A 26,256-nucleotide genomic window follows, 5' to 3' on the forward strand; every position below is an offset into this window, starting at 1 on the left:
TTCCCTGCTGTGATAGTATCAGGGAAATTTTTGTGGAGAGCCAGAATGTTTACCACCACCCAGTGTTAATAAGAACCCCCTCTCAGAGTATCACTGAAGGCCACTTAGGGACCTAGACTGCCATTCCTCACCTGGTAGTAATGACACACCTTTTCCCCTTCCCATCAGGTGGTGTCAGAGAAGGTCTTGTGGAGGTCCAGCACCTTCACCACTGACCCATCTCCTTGCAGTGTCAATGGAGGCCATGTGAGGACCTAAACTTCCACACCCACTCAGCATTAATACGGCATCATTCCCACTTTTCCCACCCTAAGTGTCAAGAGAGGCCAAGTGGAGAACTTAGACCTCCACCTCCACCTGGCAGTAATGACTCAGTGCTCTCTCCCCAACTGGCATGGTGTCAGAGAAGGTCAACTAAACAGAAGATTTAAATAAGATCCAGAGTCTCATACTATCCAAAATGTCTAAGATATAATAATAAAAAAATACTTATCAAGAATCAGGAAAACCTTAACTTAAATGAGAAAAGTCAATCAACATATGCCAACACAGAGGTGAAACAGATCTTGGAATTATCTGACAAGGATTTTAAAGCAGCTGTGATGAAGATGTTTCAACAAGCAATTATGCACATGACTGAAACAACTGAAAAAGAGAGACAATCTTAGCAAAGAAATAGAAAGTCTTGAAAAGAAATAGAAGATATAAAGAAGAAACAAATGGAACTTTTAGAACTGAAAATGCAATAACTGAAATTTTAAAACTTACTGGATGGACTCAACAGTAAAATGGAGAGGACAGAAGAAAAAAATCAGTGAACTTGAAGACAGAGCAATTTTAGTTACCCAATCTGAACAACAGAGAGAAAATAGACTGAAAAACAAAATGAGCTCCAAGGACATGTAGGACTATATGAAAAGATCTAATGCTTATGTCATTAGAGATCCAGAAGAACAAAAAAGAGTATGGGGCTAAAAAATTATTACTGAAAATTGCCCCAATTTTGCAAAAGCCAAAACCCTACAAATTCAAGAAGATGATGAATCCCAGACAGGAAAAACCCAAATAAATCTGCAACAAGACACATAATCAAACTTTGTCAAAAAGACAAAGAAAAATATCTCAAAGCAGCAAGAGAGAAACAATATCTTAATTATAAGGAAAAAACAAATCAAATGATAGCATTTTTCTCAACAGAAACTATAGTACTGCCAGAAACCACAGAAATGGAACAGCATTTTCTAGTGCTAAGAGAAAAAAACCTGTCAATCTAGAATTCTCTATTCAGTAAAAATGTCCTTCAGGAGTGAAGGAGGAAATCAAGACATTCTCAGGTGAAGGAAAACTAAGAGAATATATTGACAGCAGACCTAGCCTAAAAGAATGGCAAAAAAAAAAAAAAAATTCTTGAAACAGAATGAAAATGATAAAAGAAGGTAATTTGAAACATAAAGAAAAAAAGAACAGTGGAAATAGTGAAAATATGGATAAATACAATAGAAGTTCCTCCTCATCTTGAGTTCTCTAAATTATGTTGGATGGTTGAGCAAAAATTATAACGTTGTCTGATGTGGTTCTCAATATATGTAGAAGGTATATATAATTTAAGGCAATTATATTATAAACAGGAGTAAAAGGACTTAAAAGGAGGTAAGCTTTCTACATTTCACTCAAACGGTTAAAATGTCAACACCAGGAGACGGTGATAAGTCATATATGAATAATGTAATACCTAGGATACCACTAAAAAAGCTACTTTGTGAGATACACTCAAGAGCATTATAGATAAATAAAAATGGAATTTTAAAAATGTTCAAGTGACACATAGGAAGTCAGGAAATAGAAAACAGAGAACCAAAAAACTAAACAAAATACCAAAAGCAGACTTAAGCTCTACCATACCAACAATTACATTAGAGTAAATGGTCTAGATACACCAATTAAAAGGCAGAGGTTGGCAGAGGCGATTAAAAACACATGACCAAGTTATGTCTACAAGAAATTCACTTGAAACTTAACAACACAGGTTGAAAATAAAAGAATGGAAAAGTGTTTGCATATATCATGCAACCATTATCAAAAGAAAGGAAGAGTGGTAATATTTGTATCAGATAAAGTAGGCTTCAGAGAAAAAAAAAATTACGAGATATAGAGATACATTACATAAGGATAAAAGGGTCAATCCACCGAGAAAACATAACGTGGTTAACTATGTATGCACTAAAGAACAGAGCTACAAAACATGTGAAGCAAAAACTGACAGAACCGAAAGGAGAAACAGTTGTATATTTCAATGTCTCTTTCTCAACAGTTGATAGATCAATTAGACAAAATCTCAAAGAGTATATAATAATTCAACAACATCATCAACCAGTAGGATTTAATTGACATTTATAGAACGTTCCACTCCAATGACAGCCCAATAAACATTCTTTTCAAGAGTGTTTCATGAATGTTCTCATGGAACATTTGCCAAGACAGACCATACCCTGGACCATGAAAGAAACCTAACAAATTTAAAAGAATTCAAATCATATGAAGTATGTTCTCTGACCACAATGGAATCAAACTAGAAATTAATAACATAATAGAAAAGTCTCCAAACATCTGGAAATGAAACAACACAGTCTTAAATCTATGGGCCTAGGAGAAAGTCTCAAGGGAATTAAAAAATACATGGAACTATATGGTAGTTCTATTTATTACTCAGCTATAAAAAGAAACAAAATTGAGTTATTTGTAGTGAGGTGGATGGACCTAGAGTCTGTCATACAGAGTGAAGTAAGTCAGAAAGAGAAAAACAAATACCGTATGCTAACACATATATATGGAATCTAAAAAACAAAACAAAACAAAAAGGTCATGAAGAACCTAGGGGCAGGACGGGAATAAAGACACAGACCTACTAGAGAATGGACTTGAGGACACGGGGAGGGGGAAGGGTAAGCTGGGACAAAGTGAGAGAGTGGCATGGACATATATACACTACCAAATGTAAAATAGATAGCTAGTGGGAAGCAGCCACATAGCAAAGGGAGATCAGCTCGGTGCTTTGTGACCACCTAGAGGGGTGGGATAGGGAGGGTGGGAGGGAGGCTCAAGAGGGAGGGGATATGGGGATATATGTATGTATATAGCTGATTCACTTTGTTATACAGCAGAAACTAACACACCATTGTAAAGTAATTACACTCCAATAAAGATGTTAAAAAAAAAAAAAGGAAACTGAAGAGGAGGATTCTTAAATCAATAAGCTCCTACCTCAAGAACCTGGGAAATAAACCCAAAATAAGCAGAAAGAAACAACACAGAGCAAAAATCATTGAAAATGAAAACATAAAAGTAATAGAGAAAAAGCAGTAAAACAAAAAGCTAGTTCTTAGAAAAGATCAGTAAAATTGACAACCTCTCCGGTTAAACTGACAGAAAAAAGAGAGAGAAGACACAAATTACCAATATTATAAGTGAAATGGGATGAAACTTCAGATTCTGCAGACATCAAAAGGATAATAGGGAATACTACAAACAATTCTGCACACATAAATTTGACAACTTAGATGGAATGGACCAATTCCTCAAAAACAAACTACCACAACTCACACAGTATGAGATAGATCATTTGAATAACCCTATAAATATTGATATATTATAGGAATTGAATAATTAAATTGAATTAAAGAATTCATAATTATGAAAAAGAAATCTCCAGGCCCAGATGCTTTCACTGGAGAATTTTACCAAATGTTTACAAAAGAATTCATACCAATTCTACATAATCTCTTAGAAAATGAAAAAGCAAGGAAAAATTCCCAACTTATTTTCTGAGGCAAATATTACTCTGATACCAAAGTCAGACAGATGGTACAAAAAAAGAAAACTGCAAACCAATATCACTCATGAATAGATGCAAAAAATCCTTAAAAAATTTCAGCAAATAAAATTCAGCACTACATAAAAAGAATTATACACCATGACCAAGTAGAGTTTAACCCAGGGATGCTGATTCACTAGTTGAAATCAACCAGTGTAATCTACCATAATAACAGGCTAAACAAGAAAAATTTACATGATCAGATCAATTAATGCAGAAAAAGCATTTAACAATGATTAACACCCATTCATGATAAAAATCTAGGAATAGAGGAGACTTTCTTCTATTTGATAAAGACTTTGGTACATGTCTCTATCCCTAAACAATACACACTTTTGTTCACCATGACTTTAAACTTTATTTTATACTGTATATATTCATCAATTAACTTTTTCTCAACTTTATGTTTATGGGTTTAATCCATGAACATTGTGTTGGTTTAGTTTTAAGGTTTCTCACTGCTGTATACTATTCCACTGTAAGAATATACCACAATTTATCCACTTTCCTGTTGATGAATGCTAAATTTGTTTTCACTTTTTTTTTTCTACTATAAAAGGTGCAGCTGAAAAAATTCTTCTATAGGAGTGGAATTGCTGTGTTATAGGTATACAAATCTTTAACTTTACCAGATATTGGTTACTCTAATATGCCCTCACAAATATGTAAGAGTTTTTATTTTTCTACATCTTCAGCAATGAGTGGAATTGACAGTCTTTTTATTGCTAATCCAATAGGTGTTAATGTAAACTCATTGTGGTACTTCGGATATCTCCAAAGTTGAACATTTTTTATAAGATTAGTGGCCATTTATGGCTCATCTTCTATGAGTTGCCTATTTATATGTTTTGTCTAGTTTTAAATTGGGTTATTATCTTTTTCTTACCAATTTGCAGGATTTATTTATAATTCTGGTTATTAATTCTTTAGTTATATGAATTGCACATCTTTTCAAAGGCTGTGTCTTATCTTTTCACCTTTTAAAAATGTTATATTTTAATGAGTAAAAGTTATTAATATGGCCAAATTTTTCAAACTTTTTCTTGATAGTTTGTGCTTTTTTATGTCTTATGTGTTCCTTCCCTATGCCATAGTCATAACTATAGTCTCTTAGATATTATTCTAAATGCTTTTTTCAAAAAAGTTTTGCCTTCCCAGTTTAGGTCTATACTCTACCTGCAATAAAGTTTTGCGTATGCTCTGAGGTAGGACTTAATTTTTTTCTAGTTGTTGCACCTCTTTTTCTCTCTAATCTGTAAGACCTTGTCTCTCATATTATTTCTATAAATGTTTGGGTCTGTTTCTGGGCTCTCTGTTCTATGTTACTGTTTTATTTACTATACATTTATAATAAGACAACCTGGTAGGACAAGTTATGCACTTTGATTTTCTTCAAAATTATCTTGACTATTCTTCACATTTTGCTTTCCAAGTAATTTTAGACTTTATCAAACTTGCAAATGCCTTATTTGAAGTTAGTTAGAATTACATTTAGTTCATAAATTTGGGGAGGCTTGTTTTCTTTATGATATTGAATCTCCCTTTCTATAAACATGCTCCCTTTTGTACGTTTTCTTTAATTCCTTTAATAAAGTTGTATACTTTTCTCCATAAAGGATATATGTATCTTTAGTGAGGTTTATTCCTAGGTACCTTTTATTTTGGTTATTTTAAGTGGAATATTCTTTAAGATTATATTTTCTGTGACTGGTATATGGAATGCAGTTCATTTCTATAATTATCATGTGTATTATATATTCTGACAGTATATTTGCAGATTATTTCAGGATTCCATGCAGATACCATAAAAAATGACAATTTTCCCCCCTTTCTTTACATTCCTATCATTATTCTGTTTTTAAAATTTCATTTCATTATTTTTTCTTTTAAAAACTTCCCTGGAGAGAACCTCCAATACAATGTTGAGTAGAAACAATGAGAGTGGACATCCTTGTCTCACTTCTGATTTTAAAAAGAATATTTCTAATGTTTCACTATTAAGTGTGAAATTTGCTGTAGATTTTTGGCAGATAATCTTTGGAAAAAATTTTCATTTAATTCCTGACTTACCATGAGTTTTACCATGAAAGAGTATTGAAAAGGTGTTTTCTTTGTAGGGTACAAAAATTTGAGGTATGTATTAATTCAATCATATTAATTGTATTATTCGAACTGTTATTTTCTTTCTTTTTTTTTTTTAGTTAATTAATTAATTTATTTTTGGCTGCGTTGGGTCTTTGTTGCTGCACACGGGCTTTCTCTAGCTGTGGTGAGCGGGGGCTGCTCTTCATTGCGGAGCACGGGCTCCTCATTGTGGTGGCTTCTGTTGAGGCTCAGTAGTTGTGGCACACGGGCTCTAGAGCGCAGACTCAGTAGTTGTGGCGCACAGGCTTTGTTGCTCCATGGCATGTGGGATCTTCCTGGACCAGGGCTCAAACCCGTGTCCCCTGCATTGGCAGGCAGATTCTTAACCACTGTGCCACCAGGGAAGTCCCTGAACTGTTATTTTCTTAGTTGTTTTTTTTTTTCTACTTACTCATACTGAAATGTTAAAAAAAACACCCTCTCACTATGATTGAGTTTCCCTCTCCTCCCCTTTCCTTCCTTTCCCTCTCCTCCCCTTTCCTTCCTTTCCCTTCTCTTTCCACCTTCCTTCTTTTCTTCTTTCTCATTCCTCCCTCCCTTCCCAGATTACCTGCTGACCGTAGAAAAGTTAGTGGTACATAAAAAACATGCTTACCGGGACTTCCCTGGTGGTGCAGTGGTTAAGAATCCGCCTGCCAATGCAGGGGACATGGGTTCAAGCCCTGGTCCGGGAAGGTCCCACATGCCTCAGAGCAACTAAGCCCGTGCACCACAACTACTGAGGCTGCCCTCTAGAGCCCACGAGCCACAACTACTGAGACCATGTGCCACAACTACTGAAGCTTGTGCACCCTAGAGCCCGTGCTCTGCAACAAGAGAAGCCACTGCAGTGAGAAGCCCACACACTGCAATGAAGACCCAATGCAGCAAAAAAAAAAAAAAAAAAAGCATGCTTACAGAAGCATCAAAAGTAAACATCTCACAAATTAAAAAAAAAACAGTAGGGTAGTGATTTTATAATCAGACAAAATAAGAGGTCAAGATGAAAATCATTAAACGATACATAAGACACCCTTTTACATTAAAACAGGTGCATCCCATTACTAAGGTATAACAGTCATGAACGCTTAGGAATTGGGTCATATAACATCAAAGTATATAAAGCAAAAAAATGTTAGAAATGTAAATTGCTTTCTATCTGAAAGTGCTCTCATCCATAAACCTAGGATTATAACAGGATTGCCTGTTAGGATTTTTTCTGATGATTAAGCTGGATGATGTGTGTGTGTAGTGAGTACAAATACCTCAGGCCACAAACTCTTAATTTTAAGCTCAAATCCAAAGTGAAAGAAATTTAATCTTATTCCCTATCAATTCAGGACAATCTCAATCAATTCTGTTGACTCTCTCTTGCTTTTAACCTGGGATTTCATCCAACTTCTAAGGGTTTATGGAGTTTTAAGGCATCAGCGGGAGGCATCTGATTCCTGCATTAATGAGAAATTCTTGGGTCTTGCCTACTCTCCAAGGCCCATGCCTATAGCTGCTGACACATCCCTATTATTTTGACCACTCCAGGTATGTTGACTTTTTTTTTTTTAATGTAACTTTGATTCTCTTTGTGAAAGCACATAAGAAACCAACTGCTCTGCTGTGCCAATCTGGGTCAAGGGGTTTGTCTTAGACCCTCTCTGCCTTGACACCCTTGCAGTCTTCTTTCTTTGCCAAGTTCCCAGAACATGGATATATTGGGAGCTCAGTCAGCTAGCTGCCTGGTAGAGCTCCATATGGGAAGCCAAGCAGTGGATCCCTGCTCTTCAGGTCCCACATTCAAGTAGGATTTCTATTGTATCCTAGACCTTGAAGTTATCTGTGGAGTAATGGTTCTCAACTGGATTGGCAAATCACTCTCTCCATAAGTTTAAAAAACACCAGTGTCCAGGCTCCATCCCAAGCCAATTAAATAAGAATCTGTGGGGATGGGGGCTAAGGCATTGTATTTTTAAAAAATTCCCAGAGTGATTCAATTGGATAGCCAGGATCGAGAACCACTGCTCCCGGAAGATAGAGTGGGGGCTTTTCTAAAATGATTTTATCAAATTTTTTTTTTTTTTTGTCTTCAGCAGGTGACTGACCATCTCACCACACCCTTACTAGCATAAACTATATTATAATTTTTTAATGTTTATATTTTTTAATTTTTATTTTATTGAAGTATAGTTGATTTACAATGTTTTAGGTGTGTAGCAAAGTGATTCAGTTGTACATATGTATAAAAATATATGTATTCTTTTTCAAATTCTTTTCTATTATAGGTCATTACAAGATATTGAATATAGTTCCCTGTGCTATACAGTAGGTCCTCGTCATTTCTTTTATATATAGTAGTATGTATCTGTTAATCCCAAATTCCAAATTTATCCCTCCCCCCCACTTTCCCCTTTGGTAACCATAAATTTGTTTTCTATGTCTGAGTCTATTTCTGTTTTGTAAATAAGTTCATTTGTATCATTTTTTTTTAGATTCCACATATAAATTATATCATATGATATTTGTCTTTGACTTACTTCACTTAGTACAATAATCTCTATAGGTCCATCCACGTTGCTGCAAATGGCATTATTTCATTTTTTATGGCTGAGTAGTATTCCATAGTATGTACGTACCACATCTTCTTTATCCATTCATCTGTTGATGAACATTTAGATTGCTTCCATGTCTTGGCTATTGTAAATAGTGCTGCTTTGAACATTGGGGTACAAGCATCTTTTCGAATTAGAGTTTTCTCTGGATATATGCCCAGGAGTGGGATTGCTGGATAATATGGTAACTCTATTTTTAGTTTTTTAAGAAACCTCCATACTGTTCTGCATAGTGGCTGCACCAGTTTACATTCCCACATAATTGTTTATCATTACTAACTTGATAGTTGAAAAATGCTATTTTATTGATTAGGTTTAATATTTCCCATATGCTTATTTTTTATTAGTATTTCCATCTTAGTGAATTGTTGGTTCATATCTTTGTTACATTTTTATCCTGGGATGTCAGTGTTTTATATTTTTGTGAGAGCTTTGTCTATTAAATATTAACTGTGTGGTCCCCATTTGTTTTAAATATCCATCCCAATTTGTCATTGGTCTGTATTTATTTTAAATAGAGAAGATTTTTTTAAATAGAGAAGATTTATTTTAAATAGAGAAGATTTTAACTCTCTGTTTTCTTATAAAGCGTTTGCTTATGTATGATCATGAAATCTATTCTGTAAAAGCAGTGCTTGTCCAGTGGAGCTCTCGGTGATGATGGAAATACGTAAAAATATCTACATTGTCCGGTATGACTGAGGAACTGAATTTTTAATTTTACATACTTTTAATTAATTTAGATGTGAATAACTACATGTTACTAGTGGCTACTACATTGAACAGTACAATTCTAAAGGGTTTATCTTCATAGTCTTGGGATTTTTTTTTTTTTTTTTTTTTTGGCTGACAGTTATTTTGAGAGTTCTCTTCCCTTATAAGTTCTAGTTTTGGTGGATTATAATGAAGAAATGAAAATATGGCTTTTGTAATTTATATTTTTTAAACTTTATGTTCCTTATGCCTTGGCATGTGCTGAATTTTTAAAAATCATCAATGGGATTGAAAAGAAAGTCTATGGTATAAAATTTTGCTACATCTACTAATTCAATTTTTCTAATTACATTATTCAAACTATCTACATATATCCTCTTTTTTTTCGAGTTTGGACTTCTACTCATCTTTTTTTTTAATTAATTTTTATTGGAGTATAGTTGCTTTACAATGTTGTGTTAGTTTCTGCTGTACAGCACAGTGAATCAGCTATATGTATACATATATCCCCTCTTTTTTGGATTTCCTTCCCATTTAGGTCACCACAGAGCACTGAGTATAGTTCCCTGTGCTATACAGTAGGTTCTCATTAGTTATCTTTTTATACATAGTAGTGTATATATATGTCAATCCCAGTCTCCCAGTTCATCCCACCCCTTCCTTCCCTCCTTTGTATCCATTCGTTTGTTCTCTACATCTGTGTCTCTATTTCTGCTTTGCAAATAAGTTCATCTGTACCATTTTTCTAGATTCCACATATAAGCGATATTATACAATATTTGTTTTTCTCTTTCTGACTTACTTCATTCTGTATGACAGTCTCTAGGTCTCTCCACATCTCTGCAAATGGCACAATTTCATTCCTTTTTATGGCTGAGTAAATGTATCCTCTTATTTTTATCAATTTGCTCTGTCATAAACGATCTTGGTATTATAGTATCTCACTGTAGTTATGTTTCTGTCTCTTCCTTCTTACATATCAAATACTTTTTCGCTATATAAATGTTTTTCCTTTATTTTGTTTGCTTTTTTATAGTTTTTTAGTTTTCTTGCTATTTAGATTTTGATGTTATGTTAACCAGCTCATAAATGCTCAGGACTATTATTTCATAATTATGGATTTCACCTTGTTTCAATATAAAAGGGTCCTAAAAGAGTCCTTTTTGTTTCATCGAATCCTTTTTTCTTTGAACTTTCCTTTGATAATATCAGTGTCACCTCTGCATATTTCTATTTGCCTGATACATTTTGTTCTATCCTCTTACTCTTATTCTTTCCATGTGATTTGATTTTGGTCTCACTGTTGTAAGAAACATGCAGTTGGATGTTCTTTTTTAACTCAGTCTGGGTTTCTGCCTTTTACTTCAGTTGTGGAGCAAAACTATTTTTACTTCTTTTTAATACTGATGAGTTCAGTCCTTTTTCTATCATTTCATCTTAAATTTTGACAGTTTGAGACTCTTTTTTGACCATTTCACTTATTGGTTTATGTCTTTTGCTATATGTTTTTTTGTTCTTTTCATTTATAGTAATTTGGAAGGTATATTTTTCCCTACCCTGATGTATATCATGGAATTTAAAATGTTTGTAGTTCTCCCTGCCTTTTCCATTCCCACAGTTATAAATTTAATTAGGAATTGTAGACTCAGTTTATAGACCCTCACCTATCTTTCTGTTTTCCCCAAATAAATCTTTAAAAGATATTTTGGCTTTATACTCAATACTTAACGTTATTTTATTTCTCTCTGGATTTTTCAGTAATGTCAATATTTACTACCAATTCTTTTATATGATTACTTTCTTATGGTCAAATTCTTAATCTAAAAGCCTGAAGGGAAAGTGAGGGAAGGGAAGCATTTCAGAAAGTAGTTCTACAGTAATGGAGTAATCTTATTTCTGTATTCTAGTAGGAAAAACAAGAGGTGAGAGCTGACTGAACTCTTTTTACATTTTTAAAATATTTATTCTGCTTTTCCCAGGATATATTTTCTTTCTACTCTCCCAGGATCCTGCACTCAATAAATATTCCAAGACTTTATTTATGAGCTTAACTTTAGATTTCATTCCTAGTACCAGTTACTTTTGTTACTGTTATTTTGTTTGGATTTTATAAAGGCAGTGTGTTTCATTATTTATTGAATGGGAAGTTAGGATAGGTAGCTGGTAATATGCTGCCATATTAACCTGGACATGTACGTTTCAATTTCCAGGAAGCACAAAATTTTCAAGAGTTCATAAAGATGGACATATGTATTTATGTACATATATATGGTCTACCACTGCATTCCAAAAAGGTTTGAGGATGTGTACAGTGGTGCATTCAATTCAATCAGATAACACATGAAAAAGTAAGGCTATTGAGGCAAAGAGAAAAAAGATGATGCTTTAATATGTCAAGTGGAAGCCCTAATTGTTGGAGGAGGGTCACAAAATTAAGCTCCCTGGTAGTCACAGTAAAGAAGGAAGCACGAGCAGTTCCACAGGTTCAAGATTCATGGTGACCTTAAGATAAAGACAAGTAGTTGCCCAGAAGCAGCACAGCCTTTCTTGGTAATGAGACTTGGGGGACATTTCTTTCCTAGTTTTCCGAAAGGGGGTGCTGTCTGAATGTGTGGACCACATTCTCCATACCTTACAGGCCTTGAAGAGTCTTGAGTTTGACACAGCTATCTCTTATAATGTTCTGCAATGTAGACTATGTAATATAAAATCACAATCCCTACCCACCTCATCCCACCCCCAAAAAAGCAATTTTTTGAGAGGCCCTGTCTAAATATGTGGAGAGGCACTATGATATAATGGTTATTAGCTATGTGAGGCTGCTGTTGGAATTCCTGAGTTCAAACCCTGATTCAGCCATTAGCTTGGAGTCTGACCTTAGGCAACGCGCTCAAGTCTCTGTCTCTTCCACTGCCGGGCTCAGTCATGGAGGGACTGATGGAGATGTCATTTCACAGACCTGGGGGTGAGGTAGTGGTGTAGGGGCTGTAATGAACCCCGCTGTAACAAATGAGGTCTCCAGCCTCAAGTCTCCAACCCCCTGTGTTGGGTCTTGGTGGAGAATTAATAATCAAGTGGTAGAAAACTGAAGGAAAAAGAAAGTGTTTCCTCAATTCTAATTGATAAATTAGAATTGACTAATTCAATATTAAATATTTTAATATTTTAAAACTAAGGGAACATTTTAAAATTGATGGCATGCCACAGCCGAATTGGCAGCATTGATTTCCTTCTTGGTGGAATATAAAATGATGGTGTATAATTTGTAACATCTTAGATTCCATAAAATATGATAGTGATAATTATTGCAAGAGACCAGCTTTTCCTCAGGGGCAGCTAAGGTCTGTTTGTGGGAGTAGGATGGATTCCTCTAAACTTCTGGCAATCTAAGAGGGCCATGGCTGTCGAGTTAGGGCTCTGTCTGAGAAGGTGGTCAGCAGATATATGTTTCTCCCTTTTTTTTTTTTTTAAATTAATTAATTTACTTATTTTTTGGCTGTGTTGGGTCTTCGTTTCTGTGCGAGGGCTTTCTCTAGTTGCAGCAAGCGGGGGCCACTCTTCATCGCGGTGTGCGGGCCTCTCACTGTCGCGGCCTCTCTTGTTGTGGAGCACAGGCTTCAGACGCGCAGGCTCAGTAGTTGTGGCTCACGGGCCTAGTTGTTCCGCGGCATGTGGGATCTTCCCAGACCAGGGCTCGAACCCGTGTCCCCTGCATTAGCAGGCAGATTCTCAACCACTGCGCCACCAGGGAAGCCCCTCTCTTTTTTTATTTAAATTTTTTTTTTTGGTTGTGCCAGGTCTTAGTTGTGGTAGGTGGGCTCCTTAGTTGCGGCTCACGGGCTCCTTTGTTGCAGCTCACCAGCTCCTTAGTTGTGGCATGTGTGCTCCTTAGTTGTGGCCGGCAGGCTCCTTAGTTGTGGCCTGCAAACTCTTAGTTGTGGCATGCATGTGGGATCTAGTTCCCTGACCAGGGATCGAACCCATGTCCTCTGCATTGGGAGGCGGATTCTTAACCACTGCGCCACCAGGGAAGTCCCTGGTTCTCCCATTTTAAAAAGAAGCCCCACTAGGGCTAACCCTTGCATTAGCCATCTTCCCCAGGTGCCTTATAATGAGAGGAAAGAACTGCATGTACCAGGAAATTCCTTTTGTCAACAGGGAGAAGAGTCAAACTACAAAGAAGCATAAGAATACGCAATTAGAAAAAGGTACAGAGTAAGTGGACAGCCTGCTAGGGGCCCCTCTGGGGCCACTTCCCTATGGTTATGTATTATTTCACCAAGTCAGCCCAGACTGTTGAGCGATCATTGCCAGTAGACCATCCCTCTGACTTTTCCCTCTTTTGTGGTAGCATGTTGTTGGCAAGGCTGACCCCAAATCCACTGGGAAGGATATCAGAGACCACTGTGTTTGAGCATTCAGAAACTCACATCAGCACGGGAAGGGCATACTGTGAATAGCTACACCATCCCAGTTTGGGAAGAAACTACATCTACCTTCAGGGGAAGTTCACACCCTGTTCCCCCCAGAACTGTTCATATAAAGTGCTTGTCGAATGATAAATGCTCAATAAATCTTAGCTGTTTTTATTTTTATAAGTACTTTTGGCAACACATTTTTGGAAGATATGAAGAATCTATTAGGGGAAACCAGAAATGCTGTTGTGTTTCATGGTGCCTAGGAATGCTGAGGTGGGGGAGGACCTAAAAATTCCCTTATGGGTTGAGTCATCATGCATCCCAGTTTGCTTGGGGCTGTCCCAGTTTATACCTGTTGTGCCAGCAAAATTCTTAACAGGGCTCCCTTTCGTTCTCAGAAGCATCCTAATGTAGATAATAATTGATATGCTCATGCTATGTGTAGGCCATGTGGAGTCAGTCCTTCCACTTCTATTCATACAATGTGAGAAATAAAACAATTTAAATATCGAAAGATTAAAAATTGAATTAGTGAGATACATAAAAGCTTAAGAACAAGAATTTAAAAATCAAGAAATAAGAATAAATAAAAACTCAAATAAGAAAAAAAAATCCATAGTAAAAAGTCTCCATATGGACTTTTCTCCATGGACTTGTTAAATGAAAAACATTTGAGAAAGTGAAACAACCATTTTAAACTAAAAGCTCAAAATAAGTGTTTTAGAAGTGTTACATTAGGACGTGTAATAATACATTTTAAAAGACAAAATATAGAACACAGAGATTAAATAAACTGCAAAATAGGATAAGAATATAAACAAAACAATACAAATAGAGAAAAACTCACTAAAATAATACATATCTCTGTATATAATACACACATATAGGCTTATATTTATGGAATAGTTTTATATACACACAATATTTATCTCCTTAATAAAACAAATAAGCCAAAACTAAAAGAGAAATGAGGGGAAACAGTGAAACCTGGGCTGTGACTGAAAGCCACTGAACACCAACCTAGAATTCTGTACTCAGGTGCTTTCTCTCTGTACGGGACTCAAGCAGAGTCCCTGTGGGGGGCAGGAGGTGTGAGGGCACCCAGAGAATGACCTGACCCTCTTCTCCCAAACCATATCAAACCCCCTACACAAAGACTTCTCATGGCAATGTTGGTGAGATGCTGCATTTTTGCCACTCAGATCTCCAAGTGCATAAGCATCATATATTATCATGTTCATACTTTTGGAGAAGTGATCACATGTATAAAATCTCTTCCCTGAAGCACCTGATTAATGAAAACACCCCAATCCCAAACTGTATTGATAGCAAAAGGTGTTGTTTAGAAAGATGATGAAATCAACACATAAATAACAGCTCCTTGATATAATAATCAGCCGAGCACCAAGACAGAATCTGTGGTATCACTGCTTCTAAAAAGCATATGCAGCAAGTTTTGTTGAACAAGAACTATGAAAGATGAGAGCAATTTGATCCACTAATTAGAATGCCTCCATGCAATCAAAGTGGCTCAGCTAAGGTCACGTACTTCCTGCTTGCATTTAAGAAGGAGAAAGGTCTGCAGTTTTATATTTTCTCCTATTTATTAGCATGTGAAAAGCTCCAGGTTTTTTGTTAACCTGGGCAGTTGTTGGCATGAGAGATTAGTTCAGCAATTTGATGAGGTGAATTCCACAGCATGTTAAATTAGAATCCCAGATAGTAAAGCCCCAAATCTAATTTTCACCCTAGTTTATAACGTTCTCTTGAAAATTCTATTATCTAATACATACCTCTAATTCTCTAACTCCTATAAGAAATAGTACTTCCTACCAATTGTAAAATCAGAAGTATTCTCAACTGCCACTGTGGAATATTTAAATTCTTTATTTACTGGATCATTGAGCTTAGGTACAGAGATCCAATCTATTCTTCCTGAAATGACAGTACTTGTAAATTGTAGCAGAATTCCTGATCTAACTATGAATTCTGCCAAATAAAGATCTTTTTCTTGGGCCAATAATTTTACCTAAATAATAACTCTACTTGCTTGTTTGGGGGGCAGGTCCTTAAAAACCCAATCAATATATGATTCAGAAAGCTAGACAAAAGAAGGAAAAACAGAAAGGCAAGGTAGCTTTAAAGTGAAGGTTGCTGGTTGGTTCTGACGCACACATGAAGTTAAGCTACTGATGAGAACTTGCTGTAACCCTATCTCGGACACTCTTCCCCCAGATAACCACACGGCTCGCTCCCTCACCTTTCCAGGTCTTTGCTCACACATCACTGTCTTAGGTCTTTCTGATCAACCCATGTAAAATTTGTCTAAAGCCCCCATCCCCTCACCCCCTTTCCCTGCTTCATTTGTCTCCCCAGCACTCTCACCATCTGACATTCATTTTCATTATTTATCTTGTTTATTGTATATTTCCCCTTATTAAATGTAAGCCCCAGGAGGCAGAGATAACCACAATTCTGAATTTTCAGTTTCCCATTACCTTGTGTTTTTTTCATAGTACATATTGTTTGATGTTGCTATGAAAATACTATCATTCAGTTTGTCATCTTCTGAAATTTGCTTTTCTCATTCAACAGTATGTCTTTGAGATTCATCTTTGTTGATGGGTAAAGCTATAGTTCATTCATTCATTACTTTTCCATTTTCTCATTGTCTTGTCAATGACAATTTTCGTCTTTTCCATTTATTTTTATTTTGCAAAGCAAGCAGCACTATTATGAACAGTCTTGGATTTGTCAGCTGGTACACATGTACAAGAGCTTCTCATTGGGTAGAGCCAGGAGTGGTATTTCTGGGTCCCAGGACAGACATGTTTTCAGCTTTAAAAGATAACATCAAATTCTTTTCCAAGTCAGCTGTACCAATTTACACTCCACATCAGTATATAAAAACTTCCTGTTGATATATTTCTTGTCCACACGCCATTTTCTGACTTTTCAATGTTGGCCAATCTGATGACTGTAACGTGATACATCACTCTGGCTTTAGGATGTATTTCCCTAATTATTAATGAGATTGAGCATCCTTTCATGTTTAGAGGCCAATGGATATATTTTATTCTGTGAAATACTGTTCATGTCTTTTTTTCCTGTTGTTCTGTTCTGTTGTCTTTTCCTTATTGACTTTAGGAGTTCTTTATAAATGCTGGATAGTCTTTATTTTATATATATATAAAGGATATACATATATAACAAATATGTTCTCCTATTTCATAGCTTAATATTTCTCCTTTCCTCTTTCCTCCCTCCCTACCTTCCTTGTTACACTTTCCCCCAGAATATCTATGGGTTTGGAACAGGAGGGGGACCCATCCATGTCAGCTCAACCCATCACATTATATAGAAATTCCCAACAGACCCTTCCTTTTAAATTCTCACATTACTAGCATTTTGGGCAATTTTTCCTAGATAACTTTTTGGAAAGATAGACAACTCCTTTGACATACAAGTTAGTCATTTTCATTTTTAAATTGTGAAAGTACAATAATAATTTTTTTCATTTCTCCGAGTACCATTTGGAGTTGAACCAATTTCTAATATTCCTCCATAACCTTAACCAACTGAACACATAATTTATGGGTAATCACATAATTTATGAGTAATCTGACAGCTGCTATAGCACTTAGCAAATTTTAATTTGTTGGAATTATTTGCATAAATGGTATTTTGAGAGCCAAAGTTTTCATTATATTATTTTTTACCTTCTCCAAAGCTCTTAATTCTGCATGAAATTTAACATTAAATTTACAAAGATTCTTGTTCTCAGGTTAGGTCTAGACTCTCAGTTGATTATAAGTTCTATAAGGATAGGGATTCCGTTGATTTTGCTCACCAATATTCTCCTAGTGGTGGAGCACCATACCTGGCACATTAGTAGCTTGCTCAAAAAAAACTTGCCTAATGAATTATGTGAATTACAGAGCCACTAAAACTTGGCCATATGTCTTTAAGAATCTATAATAGAAATGTTCACAGCCTATGGACCAATAAATCTACTTTGAGGTATGTATTCTAAGAAAGCAATCTGATCAAGGCAGACAGATTTATATACAAGGGTGTCCATCACTATTTATAATAAAGTAAGTTTGGAAACTATTGTTAACTATTGTTAAATATTCAACAATAATGAATTTGTTCAAACAGTTATGGAGCATCTACGTAATAGAATGACATGAAGTCATTAAAACTCCCATTTTCAAAGAATATAAGAACTGCACATTTTCAAAGAATATAAGAACTGCATACAAAATGGTGTGAAGTAAATAAAACGGACATAAAACTGTATATTTAATTATCTGAATTTTGGTACATGGTATCTAGGCATAGAAAACATTAGAAAGAAATATACCAATATTTTTCAGTAGTTGTCTCTGGGTGATGGGGACCACCAATAAGTATAACTGCTGCGTTAGACTGTAAGTGCCTTGAAATTAGTTCCAAGGTTTTCCAGGTTGGTATTTTTATAGTTTGGCACAGCACTTGTGAATTGTTGATGGTCAACAATCAATTAGAATAGTACACTTTAGTAAGAATTCTTAATCCTTCATAGCCCATTATCAATAACGTTGTTGATCGTATATTTTTTAATTAATTAACTAATTTTTGGCTGCGTTGGGTCTTCATTGCTGTGTGCAGGCTTTCTCTAGTTGCGGCGAGCGGGGGCTACTCTTGGTTGCAGTGCGCGGGCTTCTCATTGCAGTGGCTTCTCTTGTTGCGGAGCACGGGCTCTAGGTGTGCGGGCTTCAGTAGTTGTGGCACGTGGGCTCAGTAGTTGTGGCTCACGGGCTCATTAGTTGTGGCTCGCGGGCTCCAGAGCGCAGGCTCAGTAGTTGTGGTACACAGGCTTAGTTGCTCCATGGCATGTGGGATCTTCCCAGACCAGGGCTCGAACCCATGTCCCCTGCATTGGCAGGTGGATTCTTAACCACTGCGCCACCAGGGAAGCCCTGATCGTGTATTTTTAAACTTCCTTTATCGTCATATATTCCTGCCTGCAAAACAAGCAGTTGGCATGCCCCGCCAGCCACATCCACCAAGGGCAGTCTGGGTACTGGAAATGGCAGAGGCGCAGATTTGCGCAGCACCTTTGAATGCCTGCGAACTGTTTCAGTGAAGCGTGTTTGTGGAATTTATGCTTTAGCTATGTGAAATGAACTCAACATGCGGTATCCACAGCAGCGTGTGTACATCTTTGATTTGAAAAAGATGTATTTTCATTCACTCTTGGTGGGAGATTGTCAAGCACAAGGCACTAAGCATGCTGAGCTCAGATAATTCGTGTCTTCCATAAATTGTCTACAGTGGTGATATTTTGGCTACTTATGGATGATTCAGAGATTTGGGACATATGTTTTCCTTAAGAAATATTCTGATTTCGTTGACTTACCTGTTGACTGCCAAGATCTGATCCTGTATCAAAAGTGTGTGACTCCAGCATTGGTTCATGTTAGGCCTGATCTTCATGGCTTCCTGGGCTATTCAGTTCTAGGATCACAGTTCTCCTGGCACGAGGGCCGTCGAGGAACCCTGGCAGAAATGATGAAGAGGGCTTTAGGAAAGTAAGAAGTGTGTTCCAGTTTCCACAGTAGAGCGGCTCTGAAAACTGTGTGTTCGCTCTCAGATAAGCTCTTCTAAGATTGGCCGAAATTCCTGTAGCCACTCAGGAAGGAGAAATCCTCCTTCAGGATCTAGAATCAAGGAATTGGCATGAATGCATCAGCAGATGCCAGGGGCCCCCCAGACCCCACTGGGCACCAGCTGCACCATCCCCAGTCTGGGGGAGGGGGAGTTAATGGCAGGGTGGTTAAGTCCTCTTGGAAGCTAGAAGAATTCCAGGCAGACAGAAGGCTCTAAACTGAGCCCCCATTCCTTCTTCCCAAGGCAGGAGGAACAAGATCTACAACTGCACACATTGTTTCTCTGAGCACTGATCTGCCTCTGCCTCTCCATTCTTTTCCTCCATTAAGAGCCTTTGCCTGCCTCTAATTCCCCCTCCAGAGCCTCTGTGCTCCTGCACCTGAGGTAAGTCAGGCATTTGGACCCACAGAAATGCTAAGAGTAACACAGCCAAGGGGACACCAAGACAGGGTTTCCAGGGCAGGTACTGGAAATGCAGGTCACCAGGCTTCAGGGACCTCACCATTAAGAATGATCAGAAATTCAGAAACACACCCCCCCATTCATTTTCTAAACATCACATGAGCCTCCTGGGTCTTTGTTCAACCCCAGGGAGATGTGGGAGCCATGGCAAAGACAGAACTTGGGACTCCCACCAGCCTGGCAGGATGGGGGCTGGGAATCAGTTCTTTAAGTCAATTTCTTTATATCAATTATATGTGACATTGCTTTCACAATCCCGCTTGTGATCTAAAATTCATACCCATTACACTCACCCCCCCCCCCGGGATGGTGGGGAGTGTGGTTTTTGAGCACCGATAACAAAGTTGGGCTTCCCAAAGACGTTAGGGAAAAAACCCAAATCATATCAACAAATACTTGATCCCCATAAGGCAGGAAGCCTTCTGTCATACAGCACATGACAGCAAAGTGCTAGTCTTAGCATCAGCGAAATACCTTCTGTCACCGTCAGCTGTCTTGGTTTTCTGACGCCCCTAAATGCCATTCATGGTTATATATTCCACCAAGGGTGCCCCTCTTTACGTAATTAACAACCTTCTGCAGTGGTTAATGGATGAGGAAAAAGCTCTCCTAAGGAGTCGATCTTAATTCATCCTGTGCCTCCTGTAGGAAGACACGTGCTTCCATGCCAAAAGTAGACATGACATGACAGGGAATTTACACAAGACCTTTCTAGAGTAATTTACTGGCAAACCTGGGTGTATATTATTGTAAACTGCTGCCTACCATGTGATTACAAGATTAAGAAAGAAGGAGTGAATTGCTAATCTTGTCAGTCCAACTGTTTCCTTCCTTGATAACATTTGTGTTATTGCACTTTGGGTGATGAAAGATTGTAATTGGCTGTTGACATTGATTGAAGGAAGGAGATGTGGGTTTTTTTTTTTTTTAAGAGAATTAATTAGCTTGGTGAGGGAGGTAACACAATTCAAATCTGCGGCTCTCACAGCTGCAAAACAGAAGTGAACTGTCAAAGAGTGTTTTCATCTCTTTCTTCCCCACCTGTTTTCCTCCTTTTGATGACATCTTTTCCTAGATTTAACACATTTAAAATGGGCCCACCAAAGAAAGAGAGGGAGTTGGGGGGACTGGGGAGCCTTCAAAAGAAAAAGAAAAAAATGTCACTTTCAGGATTTTTTTACACCAGAAACACTGTAAATAGTGTGTGTTTCATTTGCATGTGTTTAAGTAGCATTTGAGGAAGATGCAGAGACAGACAGATTAAGCTAGGCCAACTCCATGCCACTCAAGCTGTTCTAAACCGGAACAAACACCTGAGCCCTGGCTGCTTGTGTGACAGCCAGGAAAAAAAGGCTCTGGTTTGCCTTTGGTTCAGTCTCAATGTGGGCTGATTACAAGAGCAATTAAAACCTGCTGTCCTGCCAAGTATCTGCTTAAACCAGCAACCAATACACCTTTCCACCCACAGAGAGAAAACATGGGTCCAAGAATTAGGAGGTAGATGTGAAGTGGTTTCACACCATTACCCCTAACCAAACACTTGTAAAATGTGTGTTTCTTGTTCTCACAACTTTAAGTGCTGTGGTCTACAAGGTTTAGGTCCCAAGGGAGGAATGCCAAGGAATGCAACAGATTCAGTTGAGGAGGAAGTTGAGACTGCCACCTGGTCACTTTTGACTTGTTAATGTCACTGAAGCCATAGGCAAAGTAGGGGATTGTTATCGTTGCTGGTGGGGGATGACAGGGTGGGGATTGAGCCTGATTATGAAGGGGAAACAGAGGTCCTCCCACATCATGGAGATAAAAAATGTTTGCGACTCAAGGCATCCTCTGGGAAACTTTCTTAGTGTTTACGTGCCCAGAGGTACAAGTTAATGGAAGACACCATCAGTGCGGGCAGCAACTGGCTCAGACCCTTCAGGAATGAAGGTTTGGGTCATTCCACAAGGTAAGGACCCTTGACCAAAGGGAACATAACATAAGGAGTAGAATAAAAAGTTATAAATACCAGTGATGGCCTCACAAACAGTAGCTAAAATGAGGACTAACAATAAGCCTGCCTGTGTTGCTCCTTGCATTGTTAAGAATATGTTAGTGTATTAACATTAGCAAATTAGTTTTATTTTCAGCAACAAATCCCCAGCCCTCAACCTGTTTCATTTTACATAAGACATGTGGTGGTTAACTTTAAATTTTGGCTTTAGGTTACAGGATATCAAAGGGGAATTTTGACCAAACTAGAAATGGATCTGGGGACTTAAGGGGAAAGAATGAGCGCATGTTCATTTGTGTGAGGGATGTCGCATCTTATTAGGCAGAGGCATGCTGTTTTACTCGAATTGTTAGTTTGGAAGTTAAGTATTATTGTTTAATAGTCCAGCCATGGGACACACTGTGCTGGTCTGCCTGCTGGCAATTCAGCTGTTTCCCCATCTAATCCTACTCTCTCCCCTGTTTGGGAGTCTTGGAATCTACAGTCCACAGAATCTTTGCCAGCAGTGTTCTGGGACAGATCCCTCTAATGACATGTACTCGTGTGATGTGGAAGGCAGAAATGAAACAGGAGTCGTATAGCTGCTCCTCTGGTGACAGTAGGCAGACGTGGGCTTCTGCAGATGTGCCGTTTTATGGACGCTTCCACTTGCTTTCCTGGGTGACTTTCTTGAGTGGCTGAACCAGCCCCGACCTGCCTACTTCCTGTGAAAAATAAACCATTAGGTTAAGTTACTGTAGTTTGGGTTTCTATTACATGTAGTTAAACCTAATTCTGATAAAATTTGTATAAAATGGATGACAGTTAAGTTTTTACTTTCTGACAAAATTACATATGCAAACACATCTGCAGAGACAAACGTTTTCCAGAACTAAAATTTGAGCAATACTATAACATTTATTCTTGTTTGAAAAGGGGATATTAGGCAATCCAGTGGATAACGTATAATGCATTAAACTCCATTTGTACCAAAGATACTGAATCACAGAAAATGAAAACTCTTGTAATGATCTTATAAAACTCTTATAATGGTTGAAGGTTTATTATCAAAGTGTAATTCAAGGATGGCATTTATCCAGGTAGATGAGATAACATAATTTAAATGATTTCTGAGACAGAACTTGGAGAAACTAAAAGAATGATTAACACATATATTAAACATTCTGTAAATTACAGCTACTTAGGCAAATCATTGATAAAGGCTTTGTGATTTAATTACCTATGCTTCCATATTGCACATTTGATAGTGTTGATTAACCCAAAAGTCATGTGCTTCAGATACCAGGAATAACAGGAACATTCTGATGTACGCATTTAAGAAGCAGAACTGTTTCAGAGTCCTGTTTTCACTGGTATTTATTTTCTTCTTCTTTATTTTTTAAGATTTCAAAAATCAACTTTGGGTATACAAAATAGCATTTTATGGCCAAAAAACCCAGAGGTTTTTTCTTTTTTAATTGAAGTATAGTTGATACAATATTGTGTTAGTTTCAGGTGTACAGGATAGTGATTATTTTTGCAGATTATATTCCATTATAGTTATTACAAGACAATGGGTATAATTCCCTGTGCTATACAGTATATCCTTGTTGCTTATCTGTTTTATATACATAACAATAGTTATTTGCATCTATTAATCCCATACCCATAATTTGTCCCTCCCCACTTCACTCTCCCCTTTGGTAACCACAAGTTTGTTTTCTCTACCTGTGAACCTGTTTCTGTTTTGTATATACATTCATTTGTATTATTTTTTATATTCCACATAAGTGATATCATATAGTTTTTGTCTTTCTGTCTTATTTCAATAGGATAATATTCTCTAGGTCCATCCACATTGCTGCAAATGGCAGAATTTCATTCTTTTTTATGGCTGAGTAATATTCCTCTGTGTGTGTGTGTGTGTGTGTGTGTGTGTGTGTGTGTGTGTGTGTGTATCACATCTTCTTAATTCAGTCATCTGTTGATGGGCACTTGGGCTGCTTCCACTTCTTGGCTATTGTAAATAGGCTGCTATGAACATTTGGGTGCATGTATCTTTTCGAGTTACTGTTTTCATTTTTTTCAGATATATACTCAGGAGTGGAATTGCTGGATCATACGCTGGTTCTATTCGCAGTTTTTTAAGGAACCTCCATACTGTTTTCCATAGTGGCTACACCAATTTACGTTCCCACCAACAGTTTACGAGGTGCCCTTTTCTCCACATCATCTCCAACATTTGTAATCTGTACGCTTTTTGATGATAACCATTCTGACCAGTGTGAGGTGGTACCTCACTGTAGTTTTGACTTGCATTTTTCTAATAATTAGCAATGTTGAGCATCTTTTCATATGCCTGTTTGCCATCTGTAGGGTTTCTTTGGAAAAATATCTATTCATGTCTTCTGCCCATTTTTTGATTGGACTGTTTTGTTTTTTAATATTGAGTTATATAAGCTGTTTGTATATTTTGGGCACTAACCCCTTGTTGGCTGCATCATTTGAAAATATTTTATCCCATTTCATAGGTTGTCTTTTCATTTTGTCGATGGTTTCCTTGGCTGTGCAAAAACTTTTAAGTTTAATTAGGTACCAGTTGTTTATTTTTGCTTTTATTTTGCCTTTAGAGACTAATCTGAGAAAATACTGCTATGATTTATGTCAAAAGTGTTCTGCCTATGTTCTCTTCTAGGAGATTTATGGCTTCAGATCTTAGATTTAAGTCTTTAAACCATTTTTAGTTTATTTTTGTATATAGTGTGAGGTAATGTTAATCTCATTGTTTCACATGTGGCTATCCAGCTTTCCCAGCACCACTTGATGAAGAAACTGTCTTTACTCCATTGTATAATCTTCTCTCCTTTGTTGCATATTAATTGACCGTAGGTGCATGGGTTTATTTCTGGGCTCTTTGTTTTATCCCATTGATCTATTTGTCTGTGTTTGTGCCAGTACCATGCTGTTTTGATTACTGTAGCTTTGTAGTATAGTCTGAAATCTGGAAGGGTTATACCTCCAGCTTTGTTCTTTTTGTCTCAGGATTGCTTTGGCAATTTGTGGTCCCATATAAATTTTAGGATTATTCTAGTTCTGTGAAAAATGTTCTGGGTATTTTGATAGGGATTTTTTAAATCTGTAGATTGCTTTGGATAGTATGGCCATTTTAATAATATTAATATTTCCAATCCAAGAGCACAAGATATCTTTCCATTTCTTTGAATCATCTTCAATTTCCTTCATCAATGTTTTATAGTTTTCAGAATATAGGTCTTTCACCTCCTTGGTTAAGTTTATTCCTAGGTATTTTTTTAAGGCAATTTTAAACAGGATTGTTTTTTAAATTTCTCTAAATTAGTAGAAATGCACTAATTTCTGTATCTTTGAGTAAGCACCAACAATACCCACCCCCTCCCCATCTGGACCACACCCCAGGCCCCTGGGCCACCTTTACCTCAATAGGTTGGATCTTTTCCCAGGACCTGGCCATGCTAGATCCAGTGCCAGGCTGTGACATGGAATGAATGGGCTGGGGTGTTCACTTCCCTTGGATTTGGGAGCATGGCAAGGTGGTAGCCGCTAGGGCAGACCTCTCTCTGCCCTGTCTGGTGGCAAGCCAGCACCCACACACTCCTGACAAGTGGACTCTAGGCTCCTTCAGCCTTTCCACCTGTCCGAGGGGTTCTCCAAGCAGCCAAGGGAGCTCGTCTCCTCTGCGCAGGACCCCAGGGTTGGGATGCCTAGTCTGTGGCTTGACCTGCTTACTCCCCAGGACATGTGTCCACCCCTGCAATCTCCCTTTTCCTCTTAATCTCCTCCCAAGAGTACAGGTCCCCACCTCATGTTTCTTCCCTGTCCTTCCCAATTACGTGAGAATCTTTCATGCAACCCTGGTTGTATGAAAGATCTTCTGCCAGTTTCCAGTTAGTTTTCTGTGAGCATTTTTCCACATGTAGATGTATTTTTGATGTGTTTGTGGTGGGAGGTGAGCTCCACATCCTCCTACTCTGCCATTCTGATCCCCCTCTACTATCAATACTTTGTTCTTTTTTTTTTTTTAATTTTTATTTATTTATTTATTTATTTATGTATGGCTGTGTTGGGTCTTCCTTTCTGTGCGAGGGCTTTCTCTAGTTGCGGCAAGCAGGGGCCACTCTTCATCGCAGTGCGTGGGCCTCTCACTATCGTGGCCTCTCTTGTTGCGGAGCACAGGCTCCAGATGCGCAGGCTCAGTAATTGTGGCTCACGGGCCCAGCTGCTCTGCAGCATGTGGGATCTTCCCAGACCAGGGCTCGAACCTGTGTCCCCTGCATTAGCAGGCAGACTCTCAACCACTGCGCCACCAGGGAAGCCCAATACTTTGTTCTTGCTTGTATCACAGAACAAATCATAAAGTCTTGGGAGGAAAAGTAGATAATAAGATGAATTCAAAGACAC

The sequence above is a fragment of the Eubalaena glacialis genome, chromosome 8 (assembly GCF_028564815.1).
Source record: "Eubalaena glacialis isolate mEubGla1 chromosome 8, mEubGla1.1.hap2.+ XY, whole genome shotgun sequence".
Taxonomy (NCBI): Eukaryota; Metazoa; Chordata; class Mammalia; order Artiodactyla; family Balaenidae; genus Eubalaena; species Eubalaena glacialis.